Here is a 25,197-nt window from a genome sequence, read left to right as displayed (position 1 = left end):
GCTGGCAACACATTCAAAGGGTCAAACAACATTTCTGGTGCCGCTGGCATCGAGAGTACCTGAACGAGCTAAACATCCGAAACAAATGGAGCAAGGGCAGTCACGACATCCGAGAAGGCACCGTAGTAGTCCTCAGGGAGGATAACGTACCATCCATGCAATGGCCTTTGGGCCGCGTGATCAAGGTCCATCCAGGAGTCGACGGAATCATACGGACCGCTACCGTGCAGACGGCAACAACTACCCTGGATCGTGGCGTCAAAAGACTGGTCCCCTTACCCATTCACCCAGATCCAGACGAGTCCGACCACCCACACGGAGCGAAGGAGATTCGTCAGCGACGCACCTGACTCCACACCATATCATTTGATCGGTACCCTCTCAACGGGGGGAGGATGTTACGCCACGAGGCTTAACACAGGCTGTATTTTCTAACCGTCACTCGCGGCCCTACAATGTCTCAGTCAGATCGTCTTATCTGACCGCCGGATCATATACAATGTATCGACGAGCGCATAGCTATCGCCAAGCAGCGAGTTCTCGAAACGTCGAATTTGGTCCGTTACGTTTTCCACGCAAGAACAGACATACGTGATCATAGGCGCGAACGGTGGCGTAACCTAAGTATAGTGGGGGTCGTCTTAAAGATGAGACAAAGAAATCATCTAAAGTCGATCAGTTCCTTGTGACGCGTCGAACGTTACACATTGAATCGAATCTAACACATAACGTCTGTCTCAAGCTGTTGCTTGTGCGATAGGTCTCGTTATAAGCAAACCGCTAAACAAACCTTGACTGTTATCTTTTTCGTTTATAATTGTTGATCTTTGACTGAACTTGTTGTTTCGTTATTTTTATTAAACTTTTATCAACCAACCCAGTATAGTTGTTCGTATACACTCAAACCTAACCACCTCTATTCTGGTAATAGAAATAGAGGATCAATCAGTTAGTGGCGTCGATTGTTTAATAGTAACGAGAATTTATGACTCTCGTTGACGCGTTATCCAGCGTTCGCGTCTCTCCGCGAACGGTTGAAACACACTATGTTTCATGAATTTATTTGCTAACGGTATTGAAACAAATAACAAGCAGAGGACGAACTATCCGTGAACTGTTTTGCCAACGAGTACGCTTCCAATATTTTCTGTTTGAGAAAACACACTTGTTGCTGTTGCAACTCCAAATATTTTTACAGCCGACGCCTTTGCCATGAATCATCGGCTAACATATAAAATAGAGAAAAGCCATAGTTGATTGTAATGGAAATTTAGAAAACCTCAAACTCGATATAGAAGGGAAAAATAAAGGAAAGGAAGGGAGAGATAATTGGAAGCTTGGGGCCAGGTTTAATTCACTGAAACCGGGCTGCTTGTGTCATCACAAAACAGAATTGCCAGTACGTCATTTCTGTGCTCCCGTCCTCGTATAAACGGTTTCACTCGTTAAGAAAAAACTCGTTAAAAAAAAATAGGCGGTGAAGAGAGAAAAAAGCAGACAGAGAGCGCTTTTAAAAAGCTGACGAAGCGTGTGTCACGTAAAATAAAAGAAAATTTAAAAGAAAGAAGAAAACTTTATTTTTCCTTCGTTTATACACTTATAAGACACTTCTGAGCTCTAGCCGTGACCGTACGAGACTGAGTCTCTTACAATCTTTTTACTTTCGGTGACATCTGTTCCCTCATTATCCCCACTACCCTGTAGGCGTACGTGACCGTTGCTACGCTTCTAGAACATTTTGTGGAAGGACCGTTAGTCCATAAATGAATCCTCAGGTACTCCGGCAATATACATTGTCGCCAAGGTCGCCATGTGTTTCCCTCATCGGTCCATCGGGTTCGAAGTATGCCAACCGGGACACCATCCTGCCCGCGGTGTGTGTGTGTGTGTCCTGGTCTCTGATGTGATTTACGTTACACGTGCGTTGCCACAACGAGACACACGGTGCTATTTGTCGTTTTAAATTGCGCCGCAACTTGTTTTTGAGATCTTTGCTAGAGACACGTGAAAACACGTTGGAAGTATATTTCTTGTTTTTGTGGAATTTAGCTGGAAAATGAAAAATAACGTAAAACATGTACTTACGACTTACAGGGTAATTGAATGTATACACTGTAATAACCAGCGATTTAAGGCTTTAAAAGATCGAAAGAAAAGAAAAGAAAAGAAGAAAGATTATATGTTGTGGCAGTCTAACTCGATCTAAGGAAATAGAGAGGGAAGGGGGGGCAAAGCTTGTTAATCTGGAAAGAATACAAGCATCAGTTTCAAGCACTTACAGGGAATCAAGCGAGCTTGTTAAGGTCGTAAGTTGGACAATTATCCCGTGTTAGGTTCAATCAGCTTAGTCCTACACAAAACTGATCCAATCATGCGAAAACAAATGTATTCTGATTTTTGTCGCAGATATTTCTGGTCTACGCACTCCAGTGCCCGCACAACTCATATTGAAACGCCTGATTTTCCCATATTCTACAGCGATAACATTACCTGATTTTTTACAACCATGAAGGACTCGAAAATACTTGCAATCTTCATCTGTTTGCAAATTATTTTCGTCACTTTCGTCCCGTCAGGGGCTGGTAAGTTGATACTGATTAATTATACCATCGAAATTCTATATAATGGCTACAAAAAATATTTGCATCATCACCCTCATTTCCTAATGAAGCGCGTTTTTTTACCAAGTTTTATATTTCATTTCATAGTATCAAATCTCTGTAGTTACACGAAAGTATTAAATGATAGGAAACTTGATATACACGAATTTAATTAATTAATAAGTTACCGTTAATTAATAAGTACACCGTTAACGCTTGCATGCTGGTCGTTAAAACACATGCTGCGCGAATAGGGTACACAGCGATTCATTTAACTCGCCTTGAATTAGTTTTAGAAAGACAAACATGGACAGGGATAATTTTTGTCACGAGCCGTTTAATTTATTCGTTCATTAGAACGAATTAATTTACACCTGCTGAGATCGCGATTGATGTGACAAATTCGAAATCTTGTTACATATAAATATTTTTAAACAACCACGTCGTAAGCTTTGTATATTTTTGAATCGCAACGAAACTGTTCAGAGAAATGCTGAAATTATTAATTAGAAAAGGAGATTTCTACGGATCGTTGTAAAAGTGTCAGGGAAAATATTCGTGAAACAGTTACGTTGTTACAAGTTCTACAAGAAGAAATATTGAAAATCACGTTCCACTTATTCAGTTGCGCGTGTAAAAGGTATCTTGCGTTCGCGCAAAAAATCTCTGAAGGATACATGCTTTATAATAATTGGAGTGTCGAAGTTGTTACGCGGATCGGCGTACACGTACCTTTTAATGAAACTAGGTTACCCATTCGTTATTCGTTCCTAATTTTCAGCTTCACGATTTTTACGCAATAAAATTTTATACACCTGTTCGATTTATAAATGATTCAATTCAAATTTAACAGAATTAAAGTTGAAATAATCATTTGTACTTCATTAAAAGGTTCTTTCAGCATCTCGTTTTAATATTTTTATTGGTAATATTTTGTTGATCGTTATATATAAATGGAGTTTTTCAAAGGAGAGACATTTTAAGGTAGGAAATGGACATACATTTATAATAAGAATTCAGAAGAAAGAATATTTCATACAGAAAGAAATATTCCGTATGTATAAATAACTACGCTCTGAATTTTATATGTATCGGATATTCCTTCTGGTTAATGTATCTGATGTTTTTTCACGCGAGATAGCGTATATTTGCATCTATATGTCTCTTCGTTTCTCAGTAGTAAAACTTAGCATTCCTGCGGCTGATAAGTAGTTACGCACTGACAACGAGAAACATAAAATGAGTAAGAAGCATGAGACATTCTATAAGAAAAATATAGTTGTTTTTATCTTTCATTGCATATTCGTCAGAATATTGTTAATAAATATTTAAGTTAAGATTTCAGTTGAAATAAATACATAGGATTAGACATTTATTTATATATGTATCTATGAACGCATTTGACATAAAATTTTGATAACGACTAAAATTATATATTCTGATATTAAATTAATTTAATGAGAATAAAAAACTAATTTTTTTAAACAAGATTTTGTATAAAGTTATATTTATTAGGAAAAGTTCGTTCATCCCTTTATAATATGATAGGATTAGACTCATAGCTGTGTAAATCATTTCATGGAATAGTATATGTGTGCGTGTGTGTTCTAAGTTTTTACTATAAAAATGCTAAATGTACTAGGAGACGTTTTTAAAAATTCATACATTTTTCTTCATCAAACATATCAATCGTTATATTGAAAAGTTAATTATCTTTTATTTGTTTCGAGCTGCACATTGATTGAGACATTCGTGTTGGTTATAATTGCGAATTTAACGCAACGAAGTTGTTTGAATCCCTTGCAAGCATGTAAATATATCTTCGAATTAATTGGTCAATTACTTGAGGTTGGAATTGAAAGAAAGGGAAAGGTGGAGGAGAAGTCTTGCGTTTGAATGCGGGACGCTTTTAAAGCCCACAGTTCGCTGAAATTGCCAGAGAATTCAATTAAATGGCAAATTAAACCATTGAACTGAATCTGTTTCCAATCGCGAGCTTAGAAATTCTATCCTTTGAATTTTTATATCAGTCAACTTTCTTTTTGTACGTACGGTAACGAATATAATTCATGAATTAATGAAGTATGTAATTGGATGAAAGTTCTTCTTCCTGGATTCAGTTTAGACTAAGAAAAATTATATAATAACGAAATTATCAACTTAAAATTGATAGAGTGTGATAGTTTTTTTTTTTTTTTTTTTTTTTTTTTTTTGCGTGAGGAGGGGAAAATGCTGTTACGCATACCCAGTGATCCGCATCACTGGGTTATGTGGGACTCGGGCGGATGTTGTTGCCATACCCACTAAAAACCCCTCCTCCTTTTTCCTTTACTTTGAGGACAGACAACCCCGGTAAAACCTGTCGGCAGTCATCAGGGTTGTCCTTTCATGCCCCGTTGTATCTTCTTCTTCAGGCAGTTATTCTGTATATTCTGTATTGCTCTCGTCATCTTCTCAGCTAGTTCAGAATACTGGGCTGATCTCCTTCTGTGGTTCTTTGTTGTCTTGTATCTCTGCCTTCACTGCTCCGCGTAGTTGTTGTTGCTCTCGTTCTCCTCTTTGCTTCCTTCAAGGCCTTCGCTGTCACCCTCCTGTGAGACATGACGGTCTTGCGAAATTGCCTGAATTTATCTCAGCTCTCGTTCTTGGCGGTCACCGTGGCGATCAGATTGTCCACGTCTATGTTCTCGCCAAGAGCGTTCTCCAGCTCAATCCTTCTGTACGTTCACTTCGGGCACGTGAAGAGGGCGTGCTCTGCATCGTCGTTAGGGTCTCCACAGTCGAGACAGTTGCTGTCGCTGCACTTGCCAATCCTCTTTCTATAGACACCGAAACTCCTGTAGAGGTGGCCGTGTGTGCGTTATATATTTATTGGACGTGCGTGATAGCTGTGGTAGTTGGGCCTGGTCCGCTGTAATTGTCACTGGGGGCTGTAGATGTCGCTGCCGTCGTCCGACACTAGTTAGTGTCGAGTGCCGCCACGCTCCCATGCCCGGTTAACAGCTGCATGGTGTGATGATCGATGTCCATCTTCTTTTTGGTAAATAGCAGCGCACTCGGTATTAATTTCCTTGCGCCTCCAGTTCCCCCTTCAGCTCGTTGCCGTCATCCGCGCCGATCTTGGTCTTATGGATCTTGTTCCATTCGTAAGTCTCTCCGAGCATCTTTATCTTTATGTAGATCGGGAGATTTCCGGTCAACACGCAAAGTGCCGCGTGAGAGACGGTACGATATGCCGTCGTTGTTATGCACAGGGCCGTTCGTTGTGCCCGTTTCAGCTTCTTCCTGTTCTTATCGGTATTCGCTAAGCTAATTCTTCTTTCTGAACCCATACTGCCTCCGATGGAACGGGTCCGTTCCGATGCATCTCTCGATGATCTTCTTAAAGCATTTTTCCCAGATCTTGTTCATGGCTGGGAGTATGCTTATCGGCCGGTACGCGTTAGGGAGACTGGGATCCTTTCCCGGCTTCCTTAGCAGTATTACTCTGGCCGTCTTCCAGCAGTCTGGTTCCAGCTTGCTTCCAGCTCCTGCTTCCAGCAGTCCAGGAGTCTTCCATCGACTCCTGCAGCCTTCTTGGTGTTCATTCTTCCGGCGGCATCGACGACATCGCCTTCGCCGATGACGACGCTGAAGCTGATGTCTCCTTCTTCTTCGGTCTCTGCCTCTTCGCGGCCCTCGTAATGGGAGGGTCCGTGTCCCATGGTGAATAGCCTCTGTAGGACTGCTTCCACCATGTCGATCGGCATGTCGTTGGTTGGTTTCTTGCTTTTGCATCTCTTCATGACTGTGCGATAGGGTTTGCCTTCTTGCTTTCCTGTATGGATGGAAACGCGTTCGAAAAGTAGAACGGAGTAATTAGCGATGCACGATCCCAGGCTGGTGAATATTTTTCCATCGGGAAAAGTCAGGTCGAGCGATACAAGATTTATATGCTCGTTCTGCCAGTTATTTCAACGTCTGTTACGCGATAGAAAATGAACATAAATGAATAATAAATGTATTACAGCCATAAAGATTGCTTGATGTACGCCACCGTTTTTCCCCTATTTCTCCGATACAATTTTCCTTTTTTTTTCTTTGCCAAACACTTTACTAATCGGTACGTATTCGAATTATCCTCAATTATTCTCGGTTGTTTCCGTTTCCTTTGGATTTACATAAGTACTCGTTTGATGTACGTGCAGAGTGAGATAATAACTATTAACAGCTATAAAATAAGAAGCGAAAATACGTTGAAACTCGACTTCTAGATTCGCGAGACTTTGCAGAGCTTCGAAACTCTCGTGTTTCAAACCTAATAAAAAGTTGTAGAGGGAGAATTACATTGCGAGATCTGTTAAGGAAAATCGTATCGTTCTAATAGGATTATTTCAGCGAGGGAAATTCCGTGTTGCGTGTAACGCGTTGCAAAGCCATGAGCTTTCTTTCGGGTTAATATACATAATCGCCTTATCGAACTTTCCATCTAAACCGTTGCGCTCACACGTGAATTTTGCATTTCAATCTTCTTACTTGCAGTCCAGTCCAGTTTAGTGTGACTAAGCTAAATGTTTCAGCCCTTCCAGGTAGAATATGTTTTATAGAGAGACGTACAACTCTATGAAGGGGAGATCAATAAATTGGGTTATCTTTAAATCACTGACAATTATTTCATGGACACGATTTCACCGACAGCGAATCCACCGGCAATGTCTATCAAAGTTTATGTACCGATACACCGAGTGAAATCACCCACAATCATTTCACCAATATTCTCCTTTGTCGATAATTATCATGTTTGCCACTACATGTTATCGTTGATTATATGTCTTTATTTACACATTCGTTTACGCGCATAACGAGATAAACGAAGAAACGAAAATGATATGTTGTCATGATGTATTGTTAAATTACTAATTAACACGAGTTATATATCTACCTACATGAAAGCTTCTAAATATCAATTATAATTCATGAAAGCACACAAGCTATTTTGCTATACACAAATGGAATTATAAGGAAATGTTACGTGCTAATGATTTAACGAAATTTATTCTTCTGTACATTTGACATTTCTGTATTATTACTTGTGTACTTTCTGCTCTTGTTTACGTCATCGGAAGTAAAATTACGTTAAGCGAATCAGCTAATCTATTTGAGCGATTCAATGGCTCGGTCTTCTCTTATGCGACTACCAAGTAGAAGATAAGTTCTTGGTTATATAACATTTTATAACATCCAAATTAACTTTTTTTTTCTTTTTCTTTTTCTTTCTCTTTTTCTTTTGTTCCCCTTTTTCTATTTCTTTTTTTTTCCTTTCTTTTTTTCTTTTTTTTCCCTTTATCTTTTTCTTTTTTTTTCCTTTCTCTTTTTCTTTTTTTTTCCTTTTTCTTTTTCTTTTTTTTTTTACGTGGAGGACACCAAGCCACTTTTGAGGGGGGGGGGGGACGTGGCGTGGTAGTGAACATCCAAATTAACTGGGGCACTAATTAGCTGAAGCTTCTAGTCAAACCTGGTATCAGTCTTTGTACGCAAAGGCATTCATTACAATCGTTTATAGTTTGAAGAAACACCGTTACAAATTCGTGATATAAGAGAAAGCGATTCAAAGCTCGGATTCATTTGTTGGAACGACGCCGTGGGCAAAAGTAGATAATGGAAAACTTTCTTCCAAGACCAATTGATAGCGCTGACGTAATTAAAATGTGACGATATTGCCAGCGACGTTTCTCCAAATAGACGACTAACTTATTTACGAATTGCCGCAACACGATTGCCGCTGGTGATACGGTTAGTAATCACTTTATTGAATTTTCGCTTGACGTGACATCGTCGAGTTCCTAGAGAGATTCTTCTCCCTTGTAAAACTATGTTTCTGCAACGACTGTATTTGTTGAATTACCGTTCGTGAACAAGTCCTTCTCTTTATTACGTGTAATAGATACTTCTTTTGAAGTTTTAAATTACATTGGTAATTTTCTATAATTTATTACTCGAATATGGTAATTTTTTCTTAAAAAGTTTGCTTTTTCTACAATTATTTTACTACAAAACCCATCAAAAACATGATGTATGTATATATACCCTCAAATATTATCGGTTTATTCTCAAGCTATAGTTCAATTTCGGAAATTGCCAATTAAAATCATAAAAAAAACACAGAAAGTTCGTTAAAATATGCGATTTTCCAATCAAGATATAGAATTTATTCGAGTAATATAGATTACAGTAGCGATGGTGACGGCAACGATGAATGGACTGATTCTTCGTGCGAAAATAAATTGGAAGCGCAGAACGATGCATTGTTTCAGGGAATATCGATTTTCAAGCATGGTTTTAAAGTACGTGTGCGCGTGACTAGGTTTGTTAATTAATGCCGCTCCCAGGTTTTCAATATATAAATGTGACACCTACATATCTTTAAGCTTAAAACAATTGGACTAACAATTTCATTAAATTTAAATCAATATTTATCTTTTTAAACGCAACAATATTTTTAATGACAACTTCACGTGTAAATCAAGTGCATACATATTCGATCGTTCTTGAAAACCTGATTCTCTGCGAAGAGAAAAAATCCTTGAATAAAGATTTGATCTACGTTTTATATGCTACGTTTTACATCCACCTCTTTTCAGATATACCCCTCTATTTAAAATCATAGATCGTCACACTCTATAGGTATTTCCCTGAAAAGGTTAAAGTCGTTTTGTATAAAAGCCAATTCAAAGGGGAAGGAAATTCTGCGAAAAATTCTTTCAGATTTCCCTATGTTTGAGCTCGAATCAAAGCAATCCTGTATAATAGGATAGGATGATAGGATGATTCTGTATTATTCCTTGTGTACTTTCTGTTCCTGTTATTTACAATAGGATGATTATGCGTTTAACTTCTCATAGAATCTCTCTGATTCCGTATGATATCGTCAGTGTTTTTGAAATATGTTATTGATGTCGTAACGTCAACCGTTTCCAGTGCAAATTCAATTTCGAATCGCAATTTCCATGTTTGCGTGGCAAAAGCGTAAAATCGATAACGCACGCAAACATGTCTTCTTTGCTAATGGCGTACTATAAATATAAATATTTGAATAAATATTGCGAATTTCATATTGCTAAAAGATTTATACTATTCGTTCGTAAATAATCGTCGGATCTATATTTAAGTGGAAACTGCTGCATTAGATCTCTTTTCTTACTTAAAATTATTTGGATTGGTAACTTGGATGTAGCATGTAATTTATTCTTCCTTTATAAATAGTGTACAGAAGATACCAATTCAAAGAAATGGAAGGAAAGTCTAAAAGCAAAGAAAATCTACAGGAAGATAAAACGTTCGAGCCTTGCCAGGCTATATAAGATGCTAAATAATTTCATTTTGACAATGGTCCTACATCCTACTATGCATAAATTTAATATTAATATCAGCAGGTTTCATGCCAAGTATTACATCTAACGTATAACCACAAGCCCTGGTTTTAAATGCCTTATAGTAACACCGAAAAGATTATTCAGTTGGATGTCTGACTCAACATCAATATTTTACTTAGAAGATAATACGTCGAGAGCATGTTGGTGGATGGAATGGGAGATGAATGAAGGCTTACTTCTGTAAAATACGTAAAATGGTAGTCGGAATGAATTTTGGCGCTTGGGGACAGAAAAAGAGCTGACTGACACTGTCATACACCTGAATTTATAAAATTTTGAAAATCGATGTAACCTTTGAACTTTATCGTATTCTGTTTCATAGCACAAATTATTCTTCCCGAAATGTACGTTTAGTGTTATAATATATTTGACCAACGGTTCTCAAATACTAGTTTTGCAAAAGCAATGGTGGAATTGGAGCAATTCTTTCTTCTTTCATTCTTTGAATGACCTGGATTTTCGAGTAGTCTAGTGACGATTGATCCGTACAATTAATCGATTTCTTTTTATTACACAAGTGCAAGAAATTCCGCTTTGAACGCAGATGTTGCAACATCGAATGCCTGAACCCCACAGAAGATCCGACCGCATTTAATGTCACTACCGTCGATGATTCACCCAGAAATGGTTCACTTCAGAACCATAGTCCCATATCTGGAAGCGTCAATCACTATGTGTCACATAGTCATATGTGGATGCTGAGCTTATTGATGGTAATTGTAATATTTTAATTTTTTTTATTCTATATTTTCGACTTCTTTTTTCGAGTAGAATCACCAATTTTCCGCTTGTACTATCAATTACCAACCAGCCCGTATGACAAAATTCTATTTTAAACACAAAACTCGCCATGAGTGGCTATTTTGTTTACGAAATTAAACGAATTTAATAAATGAAATGGCAAGGAAGGAACTACAAGTGACCGTCAAACTATTTTTATGCTTGAAAAGTAATTCGCGAAGTAATATAAAATAATACTACTGATTTGTGTCTCTTTCAGAACTTTTTCTTAATCTCTTGTTTTTTCCCTTCAAATTTATTATTTATTATTTATTCGGTGTCACGAAAACCGATTAAATATTGTCAGTTCTCGTTCAATTGTCACTTCAAAGTTGTTAGTTCAAAGGTTCTCATACATCATAAAGCAAGGGACCAAATCTTTAACTTATTACAAATTAAACCTTTTATTGTAATTACGAAAATTATGAAAGTCCCAAGCGAAACAAGTAGGGAACATGAACTGCTCAGCGAACCAAAGAACGGCTCAGTGACAAAATTAATAAAGTAAGGATCACAAATATTACAACATTACACTCTTACATCACATAATAGTTCTCTATACAAAAGATATATAGCGAATCGACTTTTCACAACGATAAGAATCAACAGAACCAATTAAGACCAGGCGAAACTCTCATAAGACAACAATATCAGAGGGATCAAATCAGCGATTTTAATCTATGTTACAAATTATAGTTATCAAGAAAAATTGCTCTTTTCACGAAAATTATGCTGATGACACACTCACAATGCATTTTATATTTGATAGTCGGATGTGCTCGTGGCCATCAGGAGTATAAAGACGACGTTTTTAGAAAATGACAGCGCTGTCGGGTTTTAAAAGCTTTTATTTTTTTATTCATCATTACGAAGATTGTGATGGAAGAACGTAATGGGGTAAAATCTGACTATTCCTTAATGAAGAATGCTTAAAGAGATTCTATAGAAAACGGTGATCGTTTCGTTGGGTAGTTCATTCGAATTTTGATCAGGATTATTGAGATAGAAGGGTCGAGAGCTTCGTGGAATATAAACTTTGACGCTTCGACGCTTCATCTCTTTTCAAGCTCACCAGTCACAAACCATGGTTCACTGAATATATCTTTTTGGAAAATCCTTTTTGGATTTTCGTACGAGAAACATGGTATGTTTGACAAGGGATTTTCTTTTGAGGCAATTTAGAGTGACAAAAAGGTCTTTCTGTTAGGTAGCTTGACGAGAAAAATGTTTTATTAATAACGTAAATGGAACGAGTAGTTACGAATTTAAATAGAATATGACCAAATGGAATATATATCTTCTCTTCGACTTTCATAAGCTGAAAGCCCCGTATCTAAATTTTATCTTAATTATTTGAAGCAAAAAGTATGTTTTCTGAAACTTTCGTTTCTCGTGATGAGTACTTTATGATGCAATAAAAAATTTTGTCTGAAAATTATACTCAAGATCAATTTCATGATCCATTTTCTCTAACAGATCTCCATCTTCCACAGCTATAACAAATAATTTTTTCACACTCTATACATTTAACATCGATTATAATTCTGATAATTGAAACACCGAACATCAATGTGTTTATTCACTACGCCAACACAGATAACAATTAACATTGATATATAATATATATTTGACGATATATATCTGAAAGAATAGAAATTTCATTTAATCGACTATATGACCATACTCGGTTAAGTACCAACAACGACTATCTATCAACCTTATCTTACTTCCTCAAAGATATAGAAAGACTTTAAAAATTTCAGCCATGTGATTTGGTCCTTTAAAATTTAGAAGTAATATAACGATAAAATACCATCAAAACCTTTAAATTTAACGCACGAAAACATGTCTTCTTTGCTAATGGCGTACTATAAATATAAATATTTGAATAAATATTGCGAATTTCATATTGCTAAAAGATTTATACTATTCGTTCGTAAATAATCGTCGGATCTATATTTAAGTTGAAACTGTTGCATTAGATCTCTTTTCTTACTTAAAATTATTTGGATTGGTAACTTGGATGTAACATGTAATTTATTCTTCCTTTATAAATAGTATACAGAAGATACCAATTCAAAGAAAGTTCAGCAAACTGACAATATTTAATCGGTTTTCGTGACACCGAATAAATAATAAATAATAAATTTGAAGGGAAAAAACAAGAGATTAAGAAAAAATTCTGAAAAATTCTGACACAAATCAGTAGTATTATTTTATATTACTTCGCGAATTACTTTTCAAGCATAAAAATAGTTTGACGGTCACTTGTAGTTCCTTCCTTGCCATTTCATTTATTAAATTCGTTTAATTTCGTAAACAAAATAGCCACTCATGGCGAGTTTTGTGTTTAAAATAGAATTTTGTCATACGGGCTGGTTGGTAATTGATAGTACAAGCGGAAAATTGGTGATTCTACTCGAAAAAAGAAGTCGAAAATATAGAATAAAAAAAATTAAAATATTACAATTACCATCAATAAGCTCAGCATCCACATATGACTATGTGACACATAGTGATTGACGCTTCCAGATATGGGACTATGGTTCTGAAGTGAACCATTTCTGGGTGAATCATCGACGGTAGTGACATTAAATGCGGTCGGATCTTCTGTGGGGTTCAGGCATTCGATGTTGCAACATCTGCGTTCAAAGCGGAATTTCTTGCACTTGTGTAATAAAAAGAAATCGATTAATTGTACGGATCAATCGTCACTAGACTACTCGAAAATCCAGGTCATTCAAAGAATGAAAGAAGAAAGAATTGCTCCAATTCCACCATTGCTTTTGCAAAACTAGTATTTGAGAACCGTTGGTCAAATATATTATAACACTAAACGTACATTTCGGGAAGAATAATTTGTGCTATGAAACAGAATACGATAAAGTTCAAAGGTTACATCGATTTTCAAAATTTTATAAATTCAGGTGTATGACAGTGTCAGTCAGCTCTTTTTCTGTCCCCAAGCGCCAAAATTCATTCCGACTACCATTTTACGTATTTTACAGAAGTAAGCCTTCATTCATCTCCCATTCCATCCACCAACATGCTCTCGACGTATTATCTTCTAAGTAAAATATTGATGTTGAGTCAGACATCCAACTGAATAATCTTTTCGGTGTTACTATAAGGCATTTAAAACCAGGGCTTGTGGTTATACGTTAGATGTAATACTTGGCATGAAACCTGCTGATATTAATATTAAATTTATGCATAATAGGATGTAGGACCATTGTCAAAATGAAATTATTTAGCATCTTATATAGCCTGGCAAGGCTCGAACGTTTTATCTTCCTGTAGATTTTCTTTGCTTTTAGACTTTCCTTCCATTTCTTTGAATTGGTATCTTCTGTATACTATTTATAAAGGAAGAATAAATTACATGTTACATCCAAGTTACCAATCCAAATAATTTTAAGTAAGAAAAGAGATCTAATGCAACAGTTTCAACTTAAATATAGATCCGACGATTATTTACGAACGAATAGTATAAATCTTTTAGCAATATGAAATTCGCAATATTTATTCAAATATTTATATTTATAGTACGCCATTAGCAAAGAAGACATGTTTTCGTGCGTTAAATTTAAAGGTTTTGATGGTATTTTATCGTTATATTACTTCTAAATTTTAAAGGACCAAATCACATGGCTGAAATTTTTAAAGTCTTTCTATATCTTTGAGGAAGTAAGATAAGGTTGATAGATAGTCGTTGTTGGTACTTAACCGAGTATGGTCATATAGTCGATTAAATGAAATTTCTATTCTTTCAGATATATATCGTCAAATATATATTATATATCAATGTTAATTGTTATCTGTGTTGGCGTAGTGAATAAACACATTGATGTTCGGTGTTTCAATTATCAGAATTATAATCGATGTTAAATGTATAGAGTGTGAAAAAATTATTTGTTAGAGCTGTGGAAGATGGAGATCTGTTAGAGAAAATGGATCATGAAATTGATCTTGAGTATAATTTTCAGACAAAATTTTTTATTGCATCATAAAGTACTCATCACGAGAAACGAAAGTTTCAGAAAACCCCTGGATCGTAAATAATTCGTTCTTTTGAAAAAAGCTGTTTAAAATTTCTTATACTAATCCCTATACTAATTGTGTATACTAATTGTATTTAGTATATTATGTTATAAATAATGGTTAATATAAGTATCAAAATAAATAGACAACAATTAATTAGATAACATCGTAATAACATAATATAATATAATGGGCGTAATCATATACAGTAAAACTTAGAAAATATGCTCTGGATGAATTCGGTGAAAATTATCCTTTGTTCCGTGGTATATATAGGCAAAAACGAATGGTAGACCGCAGCATAATAGTTTCCAACCATCCACAATTGTTCTAATTCCTCACTCGACGTCTTTCATGTTCATTCATGTAGGAAAAAGTATGTTATCGTTTAATAATAAGCTTTTAAGCGTTTAATAACATCTCGTCGAGTAGAAATTCCACACGAAGCAGTGAGAAAAATAATATTTGAAGAAGATCTATGTTCTCAGCTTCGTCGTGTGCAAGAACTTTGTAGGATAGATTGTATCATGCGATGAAAATTTTATACTTGTAAGTTAAGAAAATTGGAACGAAAATTCACGTTGTCTCAAAGATATCTTGTTTTTGGATAGAAATAGTTACTTTACTAACAACATTCTCAATATTAAGGATATGAACATCTTTGATTTAATCAAAGCCGCTGGAATACGCTAGATATTTCATATCTGACTTAAACATGTACTGCGACGAGCGAAAAAAGTAAACACATAAATGTAAAAGACTAATTTTTCAAGTGATCGGTAAAGATTAGGTAACAGTAACTACAAGTTATTATTAACGAAATGTAATAGTTAATTTTCATTAACATTAATAATGTACAAAACATTTTACAAAAATGGACATCTCAAACCATGTTTACAGTTTTGCACATTAATTATACTCGTCGAATCAAGGTTTCAACATAGGTATTTCGTCCACTAGTACTACTTCACGTTTATTATATCCAATAGAATTAACTACTATTTAGGTAAATTATTTTGTGGAATGGTCAAATAATGCTCTTTTCTCATTATACCTTCGACATTCGCTTTCTACATAAAATCAACGGGCTGTGTTTACACTTTTGCTTGTCACGGCGTATCAAGGAAGATTGAAATGTAAAGTAATTCGCACAAAAAAGTAGATATTAGTATTGATGTTATTGTATTCCATATTTGACCTTAAAATATGAATAAAATCAGTCTAAGTATTAATGAAATTTCAAACATTTTTTCTAAAACAACGGAACTTTCCTTTCTAATGAGCACTATATGATGCAATAGAAAAACAATTTGACACTGAAAATTGTGGTCAAGATCAATTTTGCGCTACACTTATTTAACCAATTTTCATCAAATCGAAGGTGTAGAATGGCTTGAAAAAAATACCGCGATAAATACTTTTTTGACACTTTGTACAAAGGTGTATATCAATGTGTATATCGATACACATACTCTGTATGTGCATATCCGTGGTATATATATCCGTTTTTCGAAGCAAAATGTCATCTACCTGTTCAAAAGAGCAAAGCAAAAACATTACATAGAGGGTTTGTTACTGTTAACACTCTCTATTTCCGTGCGTAAAGTATCCAACCAGATATCCAGGAACAGCTTTCAGGGAACGAGATTGAATATTTGATCGAATATATTTAATATGGCAATGTTACGTATAACAATATACGTATGGAATTTTAAAAGTCACGAGGGTTGCAGCGGACTCAATTTTAATGTACATTAAACATTTTGCTCATTGATGACCTTACCTTAATTTTTTTCTCCTTCCTCACTTTCTTCTCCTATGCGAGTGACACAGCAAGATTGATAGTAACAAGCGATTTCATTAAAACACAATCTCCTTTTCCATTTGATGAACACGATACGAGACGAGGGAATGATTTAGGAACACGACTTTCGAGCGGTTTCAACAACTATTAAGTTTCATTTATAGCAACGAACACTGCCAAAGACGTAATCAATAAGATTCGCGTAGGTGCCGTAGATGACGTAGATGAAAAAAACGTAGATCAAACGTAAATGACGAAATTATACATTAATTTATTTTAACGCGTTAAAATTACGCTAATGACAGTTGTTCCATTCAATTTGTTCACATATTTGAGCCCTATATGGAACAAAGTGAACGGAACATCTGCAAACGTGTTAACCGGACAACGACGAATTTTCACATCTACTCCACGAAGCTTCACATATATCAATGACCACTACCGTAGTCATGGTCAAACATAGATGACGAAGTTATGTATTGATTCACTTTAACACGTTCAGATTACGCTAGTGACACTTGCGCAGTACTATTTGTTCATATATTTAAGCCCTATATGCAACAAAGTGAACGTAGCATCAGCAAGCGTGTTAATTGGACAACCACGAATTTTCACATATATTGCACGAAGATTCGTATATAACAATGATCACTGCCATAATCATGGTCAAACGTAGATGACGAGATTATGCATTAATTCACTTTAAAAATTACGCTAGTGACACTTGCGCAGTACTATTTGTTCATATATTTAAGCCCTATATGCAACAAAGTGAACGTAGCATCAGCAAGCGTATTAATTGGACAACCACGAATTTTCACATATATTGCACGAAGATTCGTATATAACAATGATCACTGCCATAATCATGGTCAAACGTAGATGACGAGATTATGCATTAATTCACTTTAAAAATTACGCTAGTGACACTTGCGCAGTACTATTTGTTCATATATTTAAGCCCTATATGCAACAAAGTGAACGTAGCATCTGCAAGCGTGTTAATTGGACAACGACGAATTTCGTTTCGCAAACACGGACACGTGATACATTTTGAAGTTACGTGGACGCGAGAGTAATTCGTTCCCTTAAATTGCTCAATTTCCATTTCTTTCGCCATGTATATTCGAGTATTTGCATTTGAATTGCAGAGCAGTGGGAAGTAACGGCGCACGTCGTTGATATATCGACAGGAACATGAATTCTTTTTTCATAGGATGAATACTTTTTTCATCGAATTATTAAACCGAATCAAGTTTTCAAATCCAATCATTTAATTTCATCGTTTTACATCGAACGTTTCAATCTTTTTTCTTTTAAATACCTTACCTATATTTCATCTCGTTGAATATTCCATATTTTTAATGCTACTACCACTTATTGGTAATTTCAAATATGTAATTATCGTTCTGAAGTTAGAAATTCGAAATAACATTCGTCAGTATATGATTCTACGTTTATATAGTAGTAATAAAAATGATACAATGAGTTTCGGTAAATAACCAATAAAAATTTTTGTTCCTTTTTCTTTTTCTTTTTTTTTTTTTTTTTTTTTTTGGTTTTATGTATCCAAGGTCGAGAATAAACTATGTGCACGTTTCTTGTATTCGTTTCTTGTATTTTTATGAGGAATTCAGTCTTTTTACGCCACAAGAGTCTCAACGTTTTCGTTTTCACGCCTACGTTACGCTCGTTAAACACGTTCCAACAAGACCCATGAATAAGGATAACAGCTTTAATGTTTTCACATGTTTGACACAATGTTTCACACAAAAACGTAGAGACTAAGAAGCATATGGGCAGGACCCATAGAACACCGGAGGACAAACGCAAACTAAACAACGCAACTAGAAAACTATCCTAAACTATAAAAAACTACAATAACTGACCGTTTTCACAAATATCTCGCCAGCTTGTCCCCCACAGCCGACTCCAACTACTCACTATGGAAGGCCTCCAGGAACTCACGCGCCTCCCACAAATAATACCTCCAATCCGCCGTCCGCAGGGTGGATGGGCGCGTAGCCCTATAGAAAAAGCCAACCTATTTGCCAAACACTTGACCTGAAGTATTCCAACTCCATTCCTCCATAGCTGCAGCGGACGTTACCGAATATCTGCACACTCCCTTCCAAATGTCCCCTCCTATTGAACCCTTCACTTCTTCAGAGATCATAGAAGCAATCAGTCGCCTAAACCCAAGAAAGCAGCAGGTCACGACCTAATAGGAAATAAAGCAATCAAGGAACTTCCGATAAAAGGGATTGCACTCATCGCATCAATCTTTAACGCTATCCTCCGCCTTCAACACTTTCCCTAGGCTTGGAAAATCCCACTGATCACCCTCATCCCTAAACCCGGTAAACCAATATATGAAACCAGCTCCTATCGCCCAATCAGTCTTTTACCTACCCTGTCTAAAACTATTCGAGAGGATGCTCACGAATGCGTCTCCTTCCACTCCTAGAAGAATTGAAAACACTCCAGACCACCAATTCGGCTTCCGAAAACACACTCAACAGTAGAGCAAATCCACCGCATAACCCACATGATCAGCCAAACCCTTGAAAAGAAAAAATACTGCTCAGCGGTATTCCTAGACATCCCAACAGGCATTCGACAAAGTATGGCATAAAGGGCTACTCTACAAGCTCAAAAAGATCCTACCTCATCCATACTACTCCATCTTAAAATCCTACCTAACCAACAGACAATTCATAGTTAAATGTCTAGGCGCCACTTCCGCAACATTCCCAATAGAATCCGGCATACCCCAAGGTAGTGTCCTCGGACCCCTACTGTTTTCCATCTACACTGCCGACTTACCTATAGCAAACGAGGTAACAATAGCAACATTTGCCGACGACATAGGCACTATTAGCTACCCACGCAGACCCGGCAATTGCCTCATCCACTCTCCAGCGAAGTATCGACACCATGGAAAAGTGGTTCCAAAATGGGGTTTCAAAATAAACGAAAAAAAATCCTCTCATGTAACCTTCACGCTCCGAAAACAAACCTGCCCCCAGGTCACCATTAACAACACAATAATCCCAAGCAAGGACTCCGTAAGATACATGGGCATGACCCTGGACAGGAGGCTAACTTGGAAAAAACATATCTCAGAAAAAACAAAGCAACTAAAGAAAAATTAAGAAAATTCTATTGGTTCACGGGCCGACGCTCCAAACTAAACATACAGAACAAAATAATCCTCTACAAGGCCGTAATAAAACCTGTCTGGACCTATGGAATCCAACTATGGGGAACAGCAAGTAATTCCAACATTGAAATACTCCAACGCCTTCCAATCGAAAACGCTAAGATCCCTATCAAATGCACCCTGGTATGTTACCAACGAAACAATCCACCGTGACATCAAGATACCTACAGTCAAAGATGAATACACAAGTCCAGAAGCCAGATATAACACAAGAGTCACAACCACCACAACCCACTAGTCACCCAACTACTGGACACGACGGACCGATCTACATTTATCATATTTTATATAAAATTAGAAGGGACCTTTAAAAAAATTGCATGCAACAACACACTTACAGGTACTCTTGAATTAGTTTTTCTACATGTCCGATTATGTCTTTATATGTATATGTCAATTCAAATTTATTTTCTTAAATGTCCCTTAATGAAAAACTAACACTTCATATAACTTTGAACTTTTGAGTTCTTAGAATATTCTGATTTAGTCACTGGCTGTACCATAAATTCATTTACAGATATTATATTTCCACCAAGAGCTAGTTTTATTATGAGCCTTCCTGCATTCATCATACGAATCCTTCTATTTGACCATAATTATTACTTTGTTCTCCAGCTATAATTTTCCACAAATGTTCCTTCTCGATTTTAACTTCTTCCTCTTCTTTTTTGAAATCTGTATTTTTCTTCTGCAATGCTACTTTGTCTGCTCCAAGACCCATACCTTTTGGTCGTAATTCTGGTATGACAGCTGCTACTAATCTGTAATAGTTTAGAATAAACGATTGTGAAATAAAAAATGATGTTCTCTGTTTACTTTCCAATAAGTGATGTATTAAATACATATAATTAATTTAATCCAGAGTAAAATTCATACTTTTCATTTCAACCAATTCCCTTTCCTGGTTGCCATCCCATTCCCCTAACATTGCTACACCAAAAGCATCAAAGGAATTTTTTCATAATCTTCTAACGTAGACTGAAAAATACAAAACGATATTTATAATATGCAAATGTAATACATCTGTGCATTGCACCATCAATATGTTGATAACGTACCTGTTCTTTTGCCTCTTAATGATTCATCTTCTACTAAAGGTAAAGTTAAATCATTTGTTTTAGTTTCATATTTATTCTTTGACTTAAGTTCCCCAATGATTTCTTTAGTCGCTTGCTCTTCTAAAGTAACAACTTTATTTTCACTATCTTCAACTGGCTCTTTCTTTATTGATATTATTGGCGATGTTTTTCCATTAGATAGCTTTGATTTTGCCTCGTTAACACTAGCGACTCCTACCTTTTCCTTATCTGCCTTCGGAAGGAAAATGTCTGCATCTATTTTATTAAGAATTCTATCATGCCAGGTTTTTTGAACCTAGTAATGGATAATTAGAGGTTCATCTTTTTTTTCTTCCTCATTGAAATAAAAAAATTGTTTTCAAATATATATATTCCGCTATTGGTGATTTTTATAGGTTAGGTTGAGGTTATATGTTTCTTGATTATATATTTTACTTTTTGAACTCACCCTATTACTTTAATACCTTTCTCATCAAGGCATTCAATGTATCAACTTTCTTTTTTTCTTGTGGAATAGCATTTTTTAACACAGGTTTCTTAATAGATTTCGCAAAACCGAAGGAAATCTTCTTTCCTTCTTCTGCCATTATTTGTTATTTTAACACTGACTTATAGATCAATACACATGTATATACTAGACATAAAGATTGATGTCACTTGAATCTACGTACATGAATCTGATATCTTATTATACTTTATTAATCTACTCAAAATTACTTGCACATTACTAAAATTTCATTCCGACAATGTATCAAGCGTCTGAATAAGTGACATTAAAGTAAACATATATCAAAGAGGAAATAAGAAGAACTGACGCCTATGGTTTTCTATGTTACAGAGCTAGTGCTGCATCATACGGCCAAATGCCGAAAGTGGCTTATGCTAGTATATACCTGCCTATACGTTTCAATGAGAAAATCGATATATGTGTTCATGTGAAAATTCACATTTCCCTAGGAGCTGTATTTTGATAGATTTAAGCTTCTAATGGAGCATTTTAAACGTATAGAGTATACTATGAAGTAGATAGTAGTGCGGATCATTTTATATTCATAGAAAGTTTGAATGTATAGAAATGTACAAAATGCTCATGATATGCAAAATATGCAAAATATTCAAGTAAACCAATCATCAAAAAGTTTAGAAGGTGAAACAAATTTCTTTAATAACACCTAGATTAATTTTTATTTGTTAACAATCCCATATATAACCATAGCTTTCGCCCGGCGCATATACGCGCCCATACATGCGTTAATAAGATAAGAGGAAATAAAAGACAGATTATCGATAAAATACACTAACACATATGTAATACGTGGAGATATACCACTCAGATTACACATATTATATATTATAAGGGAAGATGTATACCACGTATACATAATATGTAGAACGAACATTTCAAACTTGTTTATAACGCGTGCGCACACATACATGCACGCACACGAACAATTTTTCGAACGATAATTATATTAATGATATATATTATGATAACCATTTATTATTTTTTAAAATATGTTCTTATGGCATACATATTTATTCCACGCTTCATATCTATCCACATCCGTAACTGTAGGGTGACATTGTTTTTTAACAATTTTGCTATTATTTCATAATTCTTTAATTCATATTTCAAAGTCGTAACAGATGTTCTTTTTTTTCAAGTTTTTCCCACATTGGACTTATTTCTAGCAGCCATGCTTGCTTACAAAGCAATTTTATATCCGCGCAAGAATATTTTTCAGTAGATTTTATTATGTGGTTTACAATATCCATATTCTCTAATAACTGGTTGCTAAGGTATTATTTGAACATATCGAGTCGAGTAACTTCATTTGGTAATGATACGTATATTTTTCTTTTCGAGGCATCTGCGTAAAGGCTGCATCAATGTCCCTAATAATATATTTACAATAAATATTATTGTTTCTGTTATATTAATAATAACGAAGGAATATTCCGAACAACACAATAATTAAGATTTAAGATAATGAATAATTATGATATTAAGATATTTTCTACTTAGAAAACATTGAAATAGCGTGATATACATAGCAAGGGCAATTAGTTGCAGCCAAAAGAACTCATTAGAATTTTCGTTAGATACTAATCCATCCAATCTAGAAAGAAGTTCTGATCTGAATCTCTTTGCAGGTTCAGACAATGTACAGTTTACTCCTTTATTTGTGCCTATCCAGTCAATCTCGTCGATAAAAATAATTGTAGGCGAAAAATTATAGGCAAGTTCAAATAAAACCTGTTCAGTTTAACAAATGTATTAATGTAACTATTCTATTTATATATGATTATTATTATATATGATATATTCCAGAATCTCTCTTCATAGACAAAAGGAAATCAACTTACACGGATAACTTCTCGGAATCACCTCTCCATTTGCTCACCAATGAGCTGGCCGTTATGTTAAAAAAGGTTGCATTGACTTCCAGGGAGAAAATGGGCTTTAAAAAAGATAAGGTACTTGAGGAGATACACAATGGCCTCCTTAATAGCAGATTTACATTCCTCTAGGCCTACGATGTTGTCCCAATATACATTTAATTTTGTTCGAGTATGATTTCCTACGACAATACAAAGGATGAAATGGCGCATAATCTCCGTATTAATTTCCGTAAGTGTTATGTAATTCGTTATTTAAAGCTTTACTGAAATCAGTATTTACAATACGTATATTAATCGAAAATAACTTACGCATGAAATGTCTTCAATAATCTTCCATAATTCCAGATTGTCTATATAAAGCTTCTGAGCCTATTTTGATATCTTTGATTGCGTGGATTGTTCCATTAAGATGTTAAATAGCTCTCCTCTTTGATGAAGATTCATCGCTTTCATTGGCGAAAATTGATGTCACTGTCATTGCGAGATTAATATCATCCGTAGCATCACCCCTCATCTTCTGTTGTGCATTCCTCCCTTCACAGACCCAGATACAGACTCACTTCTCGTTTGTTTGCTAACAGATTTGACACGTTTTACTACTTCTTCAAAGATTGAATGATATTGTAATCGATACGTTGAATACGTTGAGAACGTTGAATAGTGTTAAATAATTTAAATTCTTACACTTTGTTCGCATTTGTCATTTCCCTCGTCTTATTTCCTTTTCAGTTATTTTCCTTGCACAATATAGGATATTTTTTGGAATTTCATCTTGTAATAATTTCATATTCTGTAAGAATAATTTCCAAATCGACGTTGTCGCAGACTCGATATTTCCGAGGTAGACGAGCTTCCCGGATTAATACATCGCTAATGTCTACATATCTAAAAATATAATTTTTAATTCATTGAACAAATTTTATGCTATGAGTACACACTATACGATAATCATCAATTAACTGTTTTTATTTCTAGGTAAGACAGACAAAAAGAATGTACTGTCTATTTATTATTATATAAATCCTCGCGATAATTTTTTGCCTTCTGCCTTTTAATTTCTAATTTTTAAAGTTTGAATTTAAATATATTTTCATTTATAACTAGTTAATCTACGTTATCGATTGAGTTACTCTATAACTACTGAGTTACCGATGTCGATTTTCAAATTTTGGTTCCTTCCCCTCTTTCCGCACTATTTCTATTTCGATTGGTCGCCGATATTATTCGAAAAAATTGCAACTAAGAAGATATCTAAATATATACACATAATATAAATATATAAACATAATTTTGTTATCTACTATCTTGATACGTGCAAAGATAAATCTTAATGATATATAATACAGCGTAAATGGTTATAAATAATTAATTATTGACAATAATTATAAGAATTATCGAAAGAAAAAATCATAGATACTATGTGCGAGTGTAAAATATCACAAAAAATGAACAACAATTGTGAAAAACGCAATATGGCAAATCAATGACAAAACAACTCATGACTGTCATGGAAAGTTCCAAAGTCTTTTCGGCAAATTATGAGATATCTTATTTGTGGTACCTTGCAGCGATAAATCACCGTCATTGTAATAGTTATTAAATGTGATAATGATATCCTTGTATTGACTATCGTTTTTCGATAGTTACGAGAATTTTCGTTTATTACTTTGAGACAATCCGTCACTTCCTTTCTCTTATAAAGTTTCCCTTCAACTCCGTTGAAAACTGAGCATCAAACAGGAGACGAACGATTTGTTGTCATGGCAATGTTAGTTCACACGTAAGCAGGGTGCGAATATAATGATGGAATAGTCGAATCCTGTCTACTGTATAGTAAGATGGATGCGACATGGAA

General features: G+C 35.3%; 1 long non-coding RNA gene across 1 annotated transcript; it reads left to right on the top strand.

Moving 5' to 3' along the window:
- The first annotated feature begins 23,294 nt into the window (after nt 1-23,294).
- On the top strand, nt 23,295-24,272 carry LOC126928435 (uncharacterized). Its single transcript, XR_007716652.1, has 2 exons — nt 23,295-23,571; nt 23,688-24,272. It is a non-coding gene; the product is annotated as an uncharacterized LOC126928435 (long non-coding RNA).
- The last annotated feature ends 925 nt before the right edge of the window (nt 24,273-25,197 follow it).

This window comes from Bombus affinis, unplaced genomic scaffold (assembly GCF_024516045.1).
Source record: "Bombus affinis isolate iyBomAffi1 unplaced genomic scaffold, iyBomAffi1.2 ctg00000950.1, whole genome shotgun sequence".
In the NCBI taxonomy this organism is placed as follows: Eukaryota; Metazoa; Arthropoda; class Insecta; order Hymenoptera; family Apidae; genus Bombus; species Bombus affinis.
The sequence above is the reverse complement of the archived record's forward strand: the minus strand, read 5'-3'. Positions and strand labels throughout refer to the sequence as shown.